This window comes from Pseudorasbora parva, chromosome 2, assembly GCF_024679245.1.
Source record: "Pseudorasbora parva isolate DD20220531a chromosome 2, ASM2467924v1, whole genome shotgun sequence".
NCBI classification, from domain to species: domain Eukaryota; kingdom Metazoa; phylum Chordata; class Actinopteri; order Cypriniformes; family Gobionidae; genus Pseudorasbora; species Pseudorasbora parva.
This window is the reverse complement of record NC_090173.1, coordinates 53,072,792-53,084,343: the sequence shown is the minus strand read 5'-3', so window position 1 is coordinate 53,084,343 and position 11,552 is coordinate 53,072,792. Positions and strand designations below refer to the sequence as shown.

The 11,552-nt window shown below is 35.2% G+C and overlaps 1 long non-coding RNA gene across 1 annotated transcript; it reads left to right on the top strand.

Annotated features, from left to right (window-relative positions):
- The first annotated feature begins 9,205 nt into the window (after positions 1 to 9,205).
- On the top strand, positions 9,206 to 10,242 carry LOC137046957 (uncharacterized). The gene is made up of 4 exons (XR_010899125.1): positions 9,206 to 9,557; positions 9,747 to 9,811; positions 9,926 to 10,013; positions 10,125 to 10,242. It is a non-coding gene; the product is annotated as an uncharacterized lncRNA (long non-coding RNA).
- Positions 10,243 to 11,552: the final 1,310 nt, after the last annotated feature.

The window sequence follows — 11,552 nt, the reverse complement described above, 5'->3', positions numbered from 1 at the left end:
ACAGATATTTCTGAGTACTGTTCTGTTGTTGCTATGCTAAAAGAAAGTAAAAGAGTATTATTTTTTCTTGCCATAAACAGTTCACAAACGATAGAACCTCTAATCTTACCATCTTCAACTTAGATCCAAAGGGCAGAGACCATCGAAGAGGCCCACACAGCCATGGTGGAGGCATCAAACAACCTCCACATGCTTGGTGCGTTGTGTAGGGTTTCAAACCTACAGGAAAGGGATGACCTGGTCCAGGCAGCTCTAAGATATTATGTGGAGGGACGGATGGAGATGCCCCTAAAACAGTAAGATTAACTGCCTGATTACTCATGCATTATAAATACATGTATTGACAGGTGAAAATTAAAGGTAAAAACAATGAAGTCTCCCTGTAGGGGTTTCAGATATTTCCTTTAATTTGTTACCTGTCTTTTGCATGCGAAAAAGTATGAAGTATGATATCACCTGTTGATTTTATACATGTTATTTGTAACCTTACATTTTTGCATCTGAGAACATATGTACTTATCTTATTTTTAAGACTGAAAGAAGGACTTGAGACGTTGGGGGTCCTAAATGCCCTAGAGGTGCACTCTACACTCATGGAGGAACTGTTTTGTGGTGGAGCACCCAGCTTGTCAGCTGCCTCCTTACTTGACCTCTTCACAGTTAAATATTCTCCTAGAGGAAGCAGCAGGAGGGCCTTGGAGGAGGTTGCAATTGGCTACTGGCGGGACTGGGTAATTGAAGTTGAAGGTGAGTTCATATAATTATAAATGTGGTATTGAATATATTTGCAAGTCATGCTATTCCTATGCTATAGGAATGTGCCAAAGCCTAAATATTAATATGATTAACGCATTCTACGGAGCCCCTAAAGGGACATGGTTAGGCGTGCAGAGGTACTCGGTTACATTGCAATGCGTCAGATTTCACTTATCATGTGGATATAGTAAGGAGGATTTGCAGATCCTGAGAATGTGTCATTTTATTTTCTGAACATGGTATTTGAGCTTTAGGCACATCCCTACTATTAAGTCAGAGACCTTGTATTGAGGAGTACTCCATAACACCTTTTCATTGTAAGTATTTCATGATACAAATCCACCTGTAAGGAGAAACTGGACTCAGAGACAGAGATTTGTGAATCACATAGGTCATTTGTGAAGATGACAGCAAGCAGGCATGTAATGTTTGTAGATGCTACAAGCATTTACATGTATATGATAACTTGGAATATGTAAATTGATTGTATTGGATGATATGTTTAATTATCTGTATGGTCAAAAAAATCTCTGCTTAGAAATATTGGTGAAATGTAATCAGTTGGTAGAGCTATATGTAATTATGACATGTATTTTTGTAAACTCACTCAATTTAGTGCTGTGTCAAATGTCTGGTTGCAACTGTAGGTGTTAATGATTAGACTGTTTGTGTGTCAGATCTTTTTTTAAAGATTTTTCTTAAAGTTTATTTGGCTTGTATATTACAGATGGAGATGCAGCAGTGGAGGTAGAAGGTGGTGACAAAATTGAAATCACCATTGAAGATGTACTCGTGTTTGCTTCTGGGGCATCTGGCATACCTCCATTTGGGTTTGTAGAGACTCCGACAATTACCTTTTTACACCAGGATCTGAATGGCAGTCGGCGGATGTTCCCAGAAGCAAACACATGTGCCATTACATTGAAGTTGCCCATTGGCCATGAATATGAAGATTTTTGTAGATTCATGACCTCTGCAATTATTCAGTCACCAGTTTTTGGGTAAGCCTAAAAAAGCCTGGCTGATCATTACCCACCTGGCCCACCCAATGTTGTTGTTGTTGTGTGTTTTTTGTTTATAAAATATTATTTATAGTGTGTATTACATTTGTGTTCAAATGTTCATTGTATATTCTAAACTATAAATATTACATTTATGCCCTAAACCTTGACTGGCTATTATTCTTTATACCTATGATATTGGTTAATCATTATTGAAGTATTGTAAACATGACTGTTATTCCATAGCTGTAGTCAGAGTTTTATACAATGGGGGAGCGCTGGGCACAACCTTATGTGGGGTTAGATGTAACACACATGGTTTAACCCTGTCCATACATGCTAGGATGATTAAACTTAGTGTGTTTACTATAGTTGCTATATCAACATTATATAGAGAACATATTGGGCCAAAGTTTAAAAATCTGGAAGATATTACTGAACATTTATTTAACCATAGAAAAAGTAAATTCAAGTTAATTTTTCAACTCTATTTTTTGTGTTTATTTAAAATAAGACATCTGATATTATTGTAATCTTATATCTGTTATTTAACAGTTGAGATGGTTCTTTAATGCTGATCTAACCAGCAGAAAACCGCCACTGTTGTTGCGCAGATAGGGCTCGTTGTGGTAGTAACACTTAGAAATGATATGCTATTATATTCTATACTTTTATGAATTCTTTTAAAAACGGTGAATAATGACAGTTAATGTTCAGAAATTATTCATGTTGTTTAACTTCTATTTTGCTGTATTTAGCGACGTATCAAACTCAAAAATGTGTATATTATTGTTGATTAAAAAATGCCTTTTGAAAAAAGCTTACTTTTAAAAAGTTAATAATTGTATTTTATTGACAAAATATTTTAGTTGGTCCTGGGTTTTTTGTGACTATATCAGATATTTTAAGCTGTCATGTGGCATAGCTAAACAATATTCCCATAATGGCCCTAAGTTTAGGCTAAAAGGACCCATGTCTATTTGAAAGTTGAACTGTTTTGCAATATGAGGTCAGTACAGTACAGGACTGAAGCTGCTGTGCATTGTTCTAGTGCAATATGCTGTTGAAATACAAGCATTTTCTGTGAAAATTTACATTTACATTTCCTTTTTTTTCTTTTCTTCTTTTTTTACTGTGTTTGCTTAATGTCATTGTATAAAAAGAGGTTTAAATAAATACAAATCTTACAGACATACATGATTTGTATAATTTTATTTCTGTGGTAAGATGACTTGAAGTGACTCGAAACTAAAATGGTAGGACTTGGACTCGACTTGAGACTTGTTGGCTTTGACTTCTGACTCGACTCGAGACTTGCCTCATCTTTGACTCGACTTGACTCGGGACTCGAGGGCAAAGACTTGAGACTTACTTGTGACTTACTTGTGACTTGCATAACAATGACTTTGTCCCACCTCTGATAATCAGCGTATGTGCTGGAGCGTGATCCAGCGTCGCCGCCATATTGGTTGGGTCTCTCCACTCAACGCTAGCATTCAGAGTCAATGGAGAGCGAGCAATTATGCCTGTATTTTATGCAGTTTACGGTTGCAATAACGCAATATTGATACCAGATCGCATGGGATTACATTTCACAAGTAAGATTGAACAATAATGTAGGTTATTTTACAATTTATACATCATTATCATTTCATGCTTGTCATTTGTGGTGTCTGTAGGCCTATTTCACAAAGTAACCCTTGTGAAAAAGAAGTGTGCTTAATTGTATTGAAAGTGTATTTTTTGTGCACTTAATATATTTAAAGTATATTTTTATAAAAACTGCACTTGTAGATAATATGATATCATTAAAATTAAGTGCCACTTAAGTGTACTTAAAGAGAATACACTTTAATGACAATATTTCTAAACACACTTAAGTACATTTTTTTAAAATTCACTTTGTAATAATATCGAATTAATTTGTATTTTTAAAAAGTACACTTTCATGACAATATTTATAAACACACTTTAGTGTACTTATAATAAGTGTACTTTGTAATAATATATAATTAATTTGTACTTTAAAAAAGTACACTTTCATGACAATATTTACAAACACACTTAAGTGCACTTTTAATAAGTGCACTTTGTAATAATATCTAGTTAATTTTCACTTAAAGAAAGTACACTTGTATGACAATATTTATAAACACACTTAAGTGCACTTTTTAAAAATGCACCTTGTAATAATGTCTACACCTAAACTTACTTAAACCATTTTAATTATGAGTTTGTTTCATAAAGTGCACTTATTTTACTAATGACAAAGCACATGGAAAATAAATGATTTAAAAAAAAAAATGAGTTGTCCAAATTTACATTGGTTAATGTATTTTTCTTCAAAATTTCACACGCTTACACTCCAGTACAACATACTGTTGAAATGTTATAACTAGCTTATAACTAGCTCCTATGAACTCAACTACAAGTGTCAGTTTTCTACATAATTTGACATTGTCAATCTTTATGAGAGGAGTTGCCTAATGTACTGTAGGCTACTTTACATCTGTGTAGAATAACCTACTTTAAATATTATGTTGTTGTATGGCGATTTAACATACATTTAATTGCATTAATTGCAAGAAAAAGTTGAACAAATCTAAACCAAATTAATTTGCATTAAAATTCAGTTAAAATAGGCTACATTTCATTTTAATCAGACTCACTGTAAACATGATTGACTTTTAGTTAGGTGAATGAGTCAAGTTCTCTGAAATACAGTCCAACTACACAGTGTTTTAGAACAACCTGAACAGAAATGGATAATTAATAAGTGATTTATAATCAACATTTAATGCACGAAATATCTTATTTTATATTTATACTTAATATTTCAATGCGCATGCGCCAAAAATACTACGTCATGATTTTGAAAAATGCGCGGTCCGCCATGTTTGCGTCATCTCGATGCGTAATGAAGCTGAAGGACAACAGACAACAGAGGAGCGAACCGTTTATCGCAAGCCATTTTAGCATTTAAACCTTTGTCTGACTATCTATAAATATATTTAAAGATAGTAACAATTGTATTTTGACTAGTGATAATTATAATTTGACTAGTCAAAATGACAATTAGAGATATCTGCAATTATAATTGCACTAGTAAGAAATCTGATTCGAGATATCTCTAAATACATTTCGACTAGTCAAAACTCTATTAAAGATATCTGTAATGAGGTCAGAGATATCTTCAATAGACGCGTCACACATACGCAAAGATAATTAGAGATATCTCTAATTCAGTTTCGACTAGTCACAACTCTATTTTAAGATATCTGAATTGTACCTGCTCCTAGTCAAATCTGCGCTGTTGTGTAGGGTTGTGACGTGAGGAAATTTTCCACCAATAATCGACGAGTGACAACATTTGGATGCATATGATTAAATGTCTCCAGCAGACCCAGTCAAAAACATTTAAGAATGATTTAAAAAAAGATTACAGGTTAATAAATGTTTAAATAACATTGACATGATGTAGCTACTGATTACATTGATTAGTACATTGCGTTGTGTTTACTCGTGTCATAAAGGTAATAATCCACAAGGTGGGAGTGGTGTGTTATAGCAAACACTGCATGAAAACCCTGGAATACGGCATTATCCGGGCATGGTAAACTCCTGTGTAATTTGAGGTTTACCGGACGTATGTGGGAAAAAGTGGATCAGAGTAACACGGAACAGTATATTTCAAGATACACCCGGAAACCTCACATATGCGGACATATACAGGCATCCGTGAAATTTCACGGAAATATACAGCTGAAAAACACTGCTGGGTCCTAGGACTGGTGACTGTTAGGTGTGAAGAAGGCCTTTCATATGTTAATGACACTGAGGTGTTGGCTGTTCTCAGAGGGAGGGGTGGCAGGGGAGGACTTCAGGATTATGACTCTTAATCAAAGTTTTTATAAAAACACTACAAAATAAACACCCCGAACATTTAGTCACAAAAACAGAGTATTTAAATTAAGGAATTGAATGGAACAAATAAAGGAAAATTAACCAACCATTTTAGAATAACACACATTTATTGTGAAGTTTTACAAAATGCAGTTAATAACAATAACATTCAATAAAAAGGAATGTACATTAATGTGAAATAATGAAAACATGGCTTTAAAAAACACAAAAACCCCCAGATATGCTCAAAATAAAATTAAAGGAATAAAAAGAAGGTCGTTGGAAATCGCATGGGGCTAAATCTCAAACATTGTGCCAATGGGAATTATGACTGATACCTTTTCTTTTGACTGACTTAACTAATGTATGTACTTAGTACACATCTCCCTGCAATACGTTCCACAGGTTGGAACGCTGCTGCACAATCAGTCTGTCCCCCACACCTCCACAGGGTTCCCAAAGAAACATCTGTCTGGATGAGGGTGCAACCACGAAACCTTTGCAACAACATGGCGTATAGGACGTGTGTTAGTTTTTAACACTGATTATAAGAAATCTCTTAATGACTCCAGCACGCAGCTCTGCATTTGGGTCGAGGACTGGTTCGTCCAAGAATTTGTATTTCTCTCCACGCCTCTCTTTTTAAAAAACCCAGGTCTTTTTTACCAAGGTCTCTAATGACTGAGTTACTTTCTTGTAACAATAGGTTAGTTTGGGGTACAGATATTCCTTGCCATTGAAGCTTATCATCTATTTGGACAGACAGCATATTCAGTGAAGTTGTCGTACTGGTATATTTTCTTAGTTAATATAAAGTCTTGGGAATCATACCAGCAAATTGCATTAATCAATCAACTTTATTTATATAGCGCTTTTACAATGACAATTGTTTCAAATTAGCCTCACAGTGTCAAACGAGACAGTATTGCAACAAAATTTTAGTTGGCTGTAGGGTCAACAATGTTGGCAGATCAATATTATAGTTTATAGAATTAAATAAGACCTAATTAATTCATTTTATTTGTATATTTAGTTGAATAACTTCGATCATAAATTTAGTGTCATAGTTTGTGTGTCCCCAACTGAGTAAGCCAAAGGCCACAGTGGCAAACCCAGGAGACACCAATCAACACTGAGAATATTTCCAATGAGCCATCAGTTGTCTGAGGCATAGCAGCAGTGCAGTGATGGCATTGTCTGAAATGTTGAACAATGCTTGCCAGGTTAAAACCATTATTGCTAATAGCTTTACAAGTAATAAACCAGAGCTGTCTCTATTGCCATTATCTTCTTCAGGTTTGTCATCTTTAAAATCCAAATGTTCAGTGCTGACCATCTGTAAAGATGTGTTGCTCTTCATGGTCACTGTCATCATCTGAAGACGTTTCACTGAGCTCCCAGGAAAGCCTGAGCAGCTCATTGCGTTCTTCTTCTTCTTCTTCTTCTTAAAAAAAAAAAGACATTTGATAGAGTTTTTTTTTTTTTTAGAAAAAAATTAATAGAAGTGTAACAATACACATCTGTCTGTGTGCATCAATTTAAATGTAAGGAGCCTTGCCTTCAGTGATGGATAAATCAAGAAGATCTGCTGAATCATGGTTCTCATGTAAATGCTTGGTTTCTTCAAATATGCAGAAATCAACTTGCTCTTGGTCTCCAATGTCCTCTGTAACAATTAAAGAACAATACAACGATTTTAGCTACACACAAATTTACATACACAAGCTAAATACAAAGATTTAGTTTAAACAGTGAAACATCACAACACCAATTGATTAATGGCTGGAGCTATGCATTTGTCTAGCATTATCTTAAAGTTATCAGCTTTTTACTAAAATCCCTTAGAATCACATATCATGCACTTTACAGTACAGCATGTGTACGGGTCATGATGGGCCATAGAAATGTTAATGGGCCATTCGTAATAGTTTATCCAAATAACTTTAGTTATTGTTATGAATGGCCCATCATGATTTAAATGTTCAGCAAATACAGCTATGACCAAATTTGTAATAAATAAAAGTTACAATGTATTAAAAAGACTTATGCCTATACTTGAAAAAACACAAACTTACTACATTCTGAAAACAAGCAAATCACTATTGTGTGTCAACTCTAACCAAAGCAGATCATAAACATCAGTGTAATGTTGCACGACATCAGTAAATAATATATAAACCAAATGCTGATGATCACCATCTTATTTTACTTGTCATTTGGTTTTACATTAAAAAAAATGTTCAGTAACTTACCAAAATGAATACCAGCATCATCCCAGTCCACAGGTCTCATTTCATTTCGTCTGGATGAAGTTCATCACATGCACCCTCATCCAGCTCTGTGTTGTGATTTGTCTCAGCTGTAATCGCTCCATTGTGAAAAAAAAACAAAACTTTTTTTTGTGAAGATAAAAATATGCATGTGAAACATTCTCGTTGCAGTGGTCGCAAAACCGCCGAGCTCTCGTTCTCGTATTATTATCAACAGGTGGTTGTCCTTCCATGTTGATAGATGATTAGTGCTGCGTCCCAATTCGCCTACTTATACTACGTCCTAAAAGTATGTACTCTTTTTGTGAAGAAAAAGTATATACTTTTGAGTGTGTAGCAGAAAAGTATGCAAGCTTCGGGACATACTACTTCACCATCTTTAACGGACTCTGTCGCTTAGTTACGTACATCCCGTCACCGTTTAACTGTCCTGTCAATCATCGTCAGATTCGTCACAGTTCAAATCCTCCACATTCAGATTAATCTCTTACCGTATCGGAGAGAAATGTAGCCGCTCGTTGATCTGCCATTTGTGGGTCTTTAATGCAGAGACTCTCCTCATGTGTTTGCAGTTTAAATATAATGATGCATTTAAAAGTTAATGGCCAAACGTGTCATTACAAAAGTTCACAATGCTGCTGCAGGTGAAATATAATGTGGACAACACTGAATAAATATATTTTTGTCAGGTTAAATATTGATAGTTGGTCACTCAAACCCCTTTATCTAAACTTCTCTACTTAACCGTCGAACTCGCACATCCGTCATGTTTGTAGTTTTTAACGCTTTTTATCCGCGTTTGTAGTTCTAGTCGAATCCATAGACAGTAAAAGAGGTCGAATCCCCATACACCTCGCAGTGGGTTGTGGGAAATATCAGCCGTTAGAGTGCCCATCGATTCATACTTCGAATTCGGACCGGAAATAGTAAACCATCCGGGAATCTTTGGAATACTCTTTTCAACATACTATGATTTGGGACATACTAATTCTATTTTCGAATACTATTTAGGATGGATAGTATGCGAATTGGGACGCAGGGTATGTCCAGCATTATATTTTTGCACCAAATTAAAGATACACCTGCGACGCGTCATAACGAGGGCGTGGTTTGAGTGGGGATTAGCAAGCAAACAACACGCGCCAAAGAGGGGGCGGTTTGAGGTTTGAAATCAACCACTCACAATACAGGTGGGGACGGAGGCGCACAGTAGTGTATTGTTTGAAGCGTGCGAAAGTTGAAACCTCCGCATTGTTTCCGGAAGTACAGAGAACGGATTGTTGTTTTTTTGTGGTGTTTGGTTGAGATTTGGAATCGATCATTTTCGACAGATTTAATATGGAGAGTAAAAGGAACCTTAGTTTTTCTACTCCACTGAACAGAGGAGGACAAGCAGGCTCAAGCCCAGTTACTGTGAATGCCTTGATGAAGCAGCTGATCTCCGACCAGAGTGCTACATCTCGTCAGCTTACTACTTTAATATCTGCACAGCATGAACGGGCTGATCTTCTCCAAGAGGCTCTCCAGCGTCTTTATTCTCTCGAGCAAAAGTATGAGCAGCACGGACTAACTTACAGGAAGAGCCTAACAGCACTGTGAAAAGATTTAAAAGGGCACGTAACGTGAGGTAAGTTCAGTTATTGTTATATAATGTGCCTGTAAACCAAAGTTGGCTTACAATTAACGTTAGCCTAATAACGTTATGTGTTTTGTCTCCAGCGGTTACTTTGATGGCCATCTTATTCAAACTTGAAAATATTGTGGTTCTTGCAGATTGTGAATCCGTTTAAACACATTTTAATTTCAAACTTTACAGGAATCTGTAAGGTGCCTTTGTGTGAAACCCAATTCAGAGAACAGCCCACACGATCCACAAACTGGGTAAGACTGCTTATTGTATACTGTAAATGTTAGGTTAACCTACTTCTAACGTCATATGGATTTGAAATGCCAAAACTGAATTTCATTAATTATAACTGCAACTTTTCCCCCCAGAATAGTCATCACACAACCTCGCTTTGACCATTTTCCTTTGAAGAATTAAGGACAACTTTTACAGATGTTGACCCTGAATGTGTAAAAGGTAATCTTAAAGATTGTATTATTTTTTAAAGTAATTTCATATTAATATTTACCATGTGTGCTTTGTTTTGCTTACTTTTATTGGTATTACAATTATTCATGATTTATTTAGCAGGTTGCAAGACATATTGAGACACCACGGAGGAAGTATTCTGTGGCTCAGCCTGAAAAGGCCCAAAAAAAGACACACTATGAAGAACATGGCAAAGAACCGTCAAAGAAAGTGAAGGGTAAGTTAAGACACTTGCTAAGCATTTATTTTCTCTTTAGGAGATATGATTTTGTCAATATTGTGATTAAACTTATACATTAAACCCAATACTTTGATCAAAATTGAGTGTGACATAACCATACTCATTAGTGAATAATGCAAATTGCATGTAAACTGGAGTGAAGAGTTCTGCTCATGTCATGTGAGCACCTTCCAGCGATTAAGACCTTACTCTTAGAATACATAGTTGCATTATTGTTGCACATGTAAACACAGTCTGTGTTTTAGTGGTTAAATTACTGTCATGTTTTGCAGTTGCTGGAGGCCAGGTCCAGGGTTGTACAAGCTAACGCAGAAAGAGACATGTGAGAGACCGCAACAATAGAGCAGATGTCTGATGAAGATGATGCTGTTGTTGATGGAAGGCCAGTGTGGATGGTGAGGTCTCCACCAAACAGAACCACGGTTGTCTGCGCTCTGCCAAGTGCTACGAACCAGACTAGAGGCTGACCCATGCTACACATCACATCATCAGTGCATCATTATAATGTATTTTTACAATGCTCTTTGGAAATGTTTCCACTTGTATATATATTGTTTACTTAGAACATATATTATATGCATTTTTTTTTCTTTTATTCCTTTACATCGCCGTCCTTTAAATAGAATTTGCTCACTTTTTTTCCCCCATTCATTTTATAATATATGTTTACAATGCTCTTTGGGAGTTTTTTTTTTTTTTTTTTTTTTCACTTATTTTTATTGTTTACTTAGAACTTTTATATATATTATATAACCTTTTTTTAACATTCTGGTTCTAATTTTATAATGTTTACATTCTTGCATTGTCTCATTTTATAATGTTACATTTTATATGCACTGTGTATTTATTTCTTTATATCGCCAACTTTTAAACATGTTGTGTTAATTTTATTTTTCATGCCTTTTTTACCCTTTCATTTTAACTTGTGTTTATTTTATAACTATTTTATAGTTATATTTATATTGTTTATTTGTTCCTTTTAAATGCCTTTATTTTTGTATTTTTTTTTGTTCTTTACATTTTCATCCCTTTTAAATACATATTGTTCACTTGTTTTTGTTTCTCCATTCTATTCTTTTGCTTGTTTAAAATGCTCTTGGTAATGTTTTATGTACCTTAATAAATATTCCATATTTTCCTAAATTGTTTTTTGTGTGTATTTTTCCTTTGGGGGGAGAGGGGGGTGGGGTTTATGGTGAATGAGCAGTATCTGCATAGCTGACTTATAACCAATCAAATCACTATGCTATAAGGCCTAGGGCGGGCTAAGTTTTAAAAGTAACCAA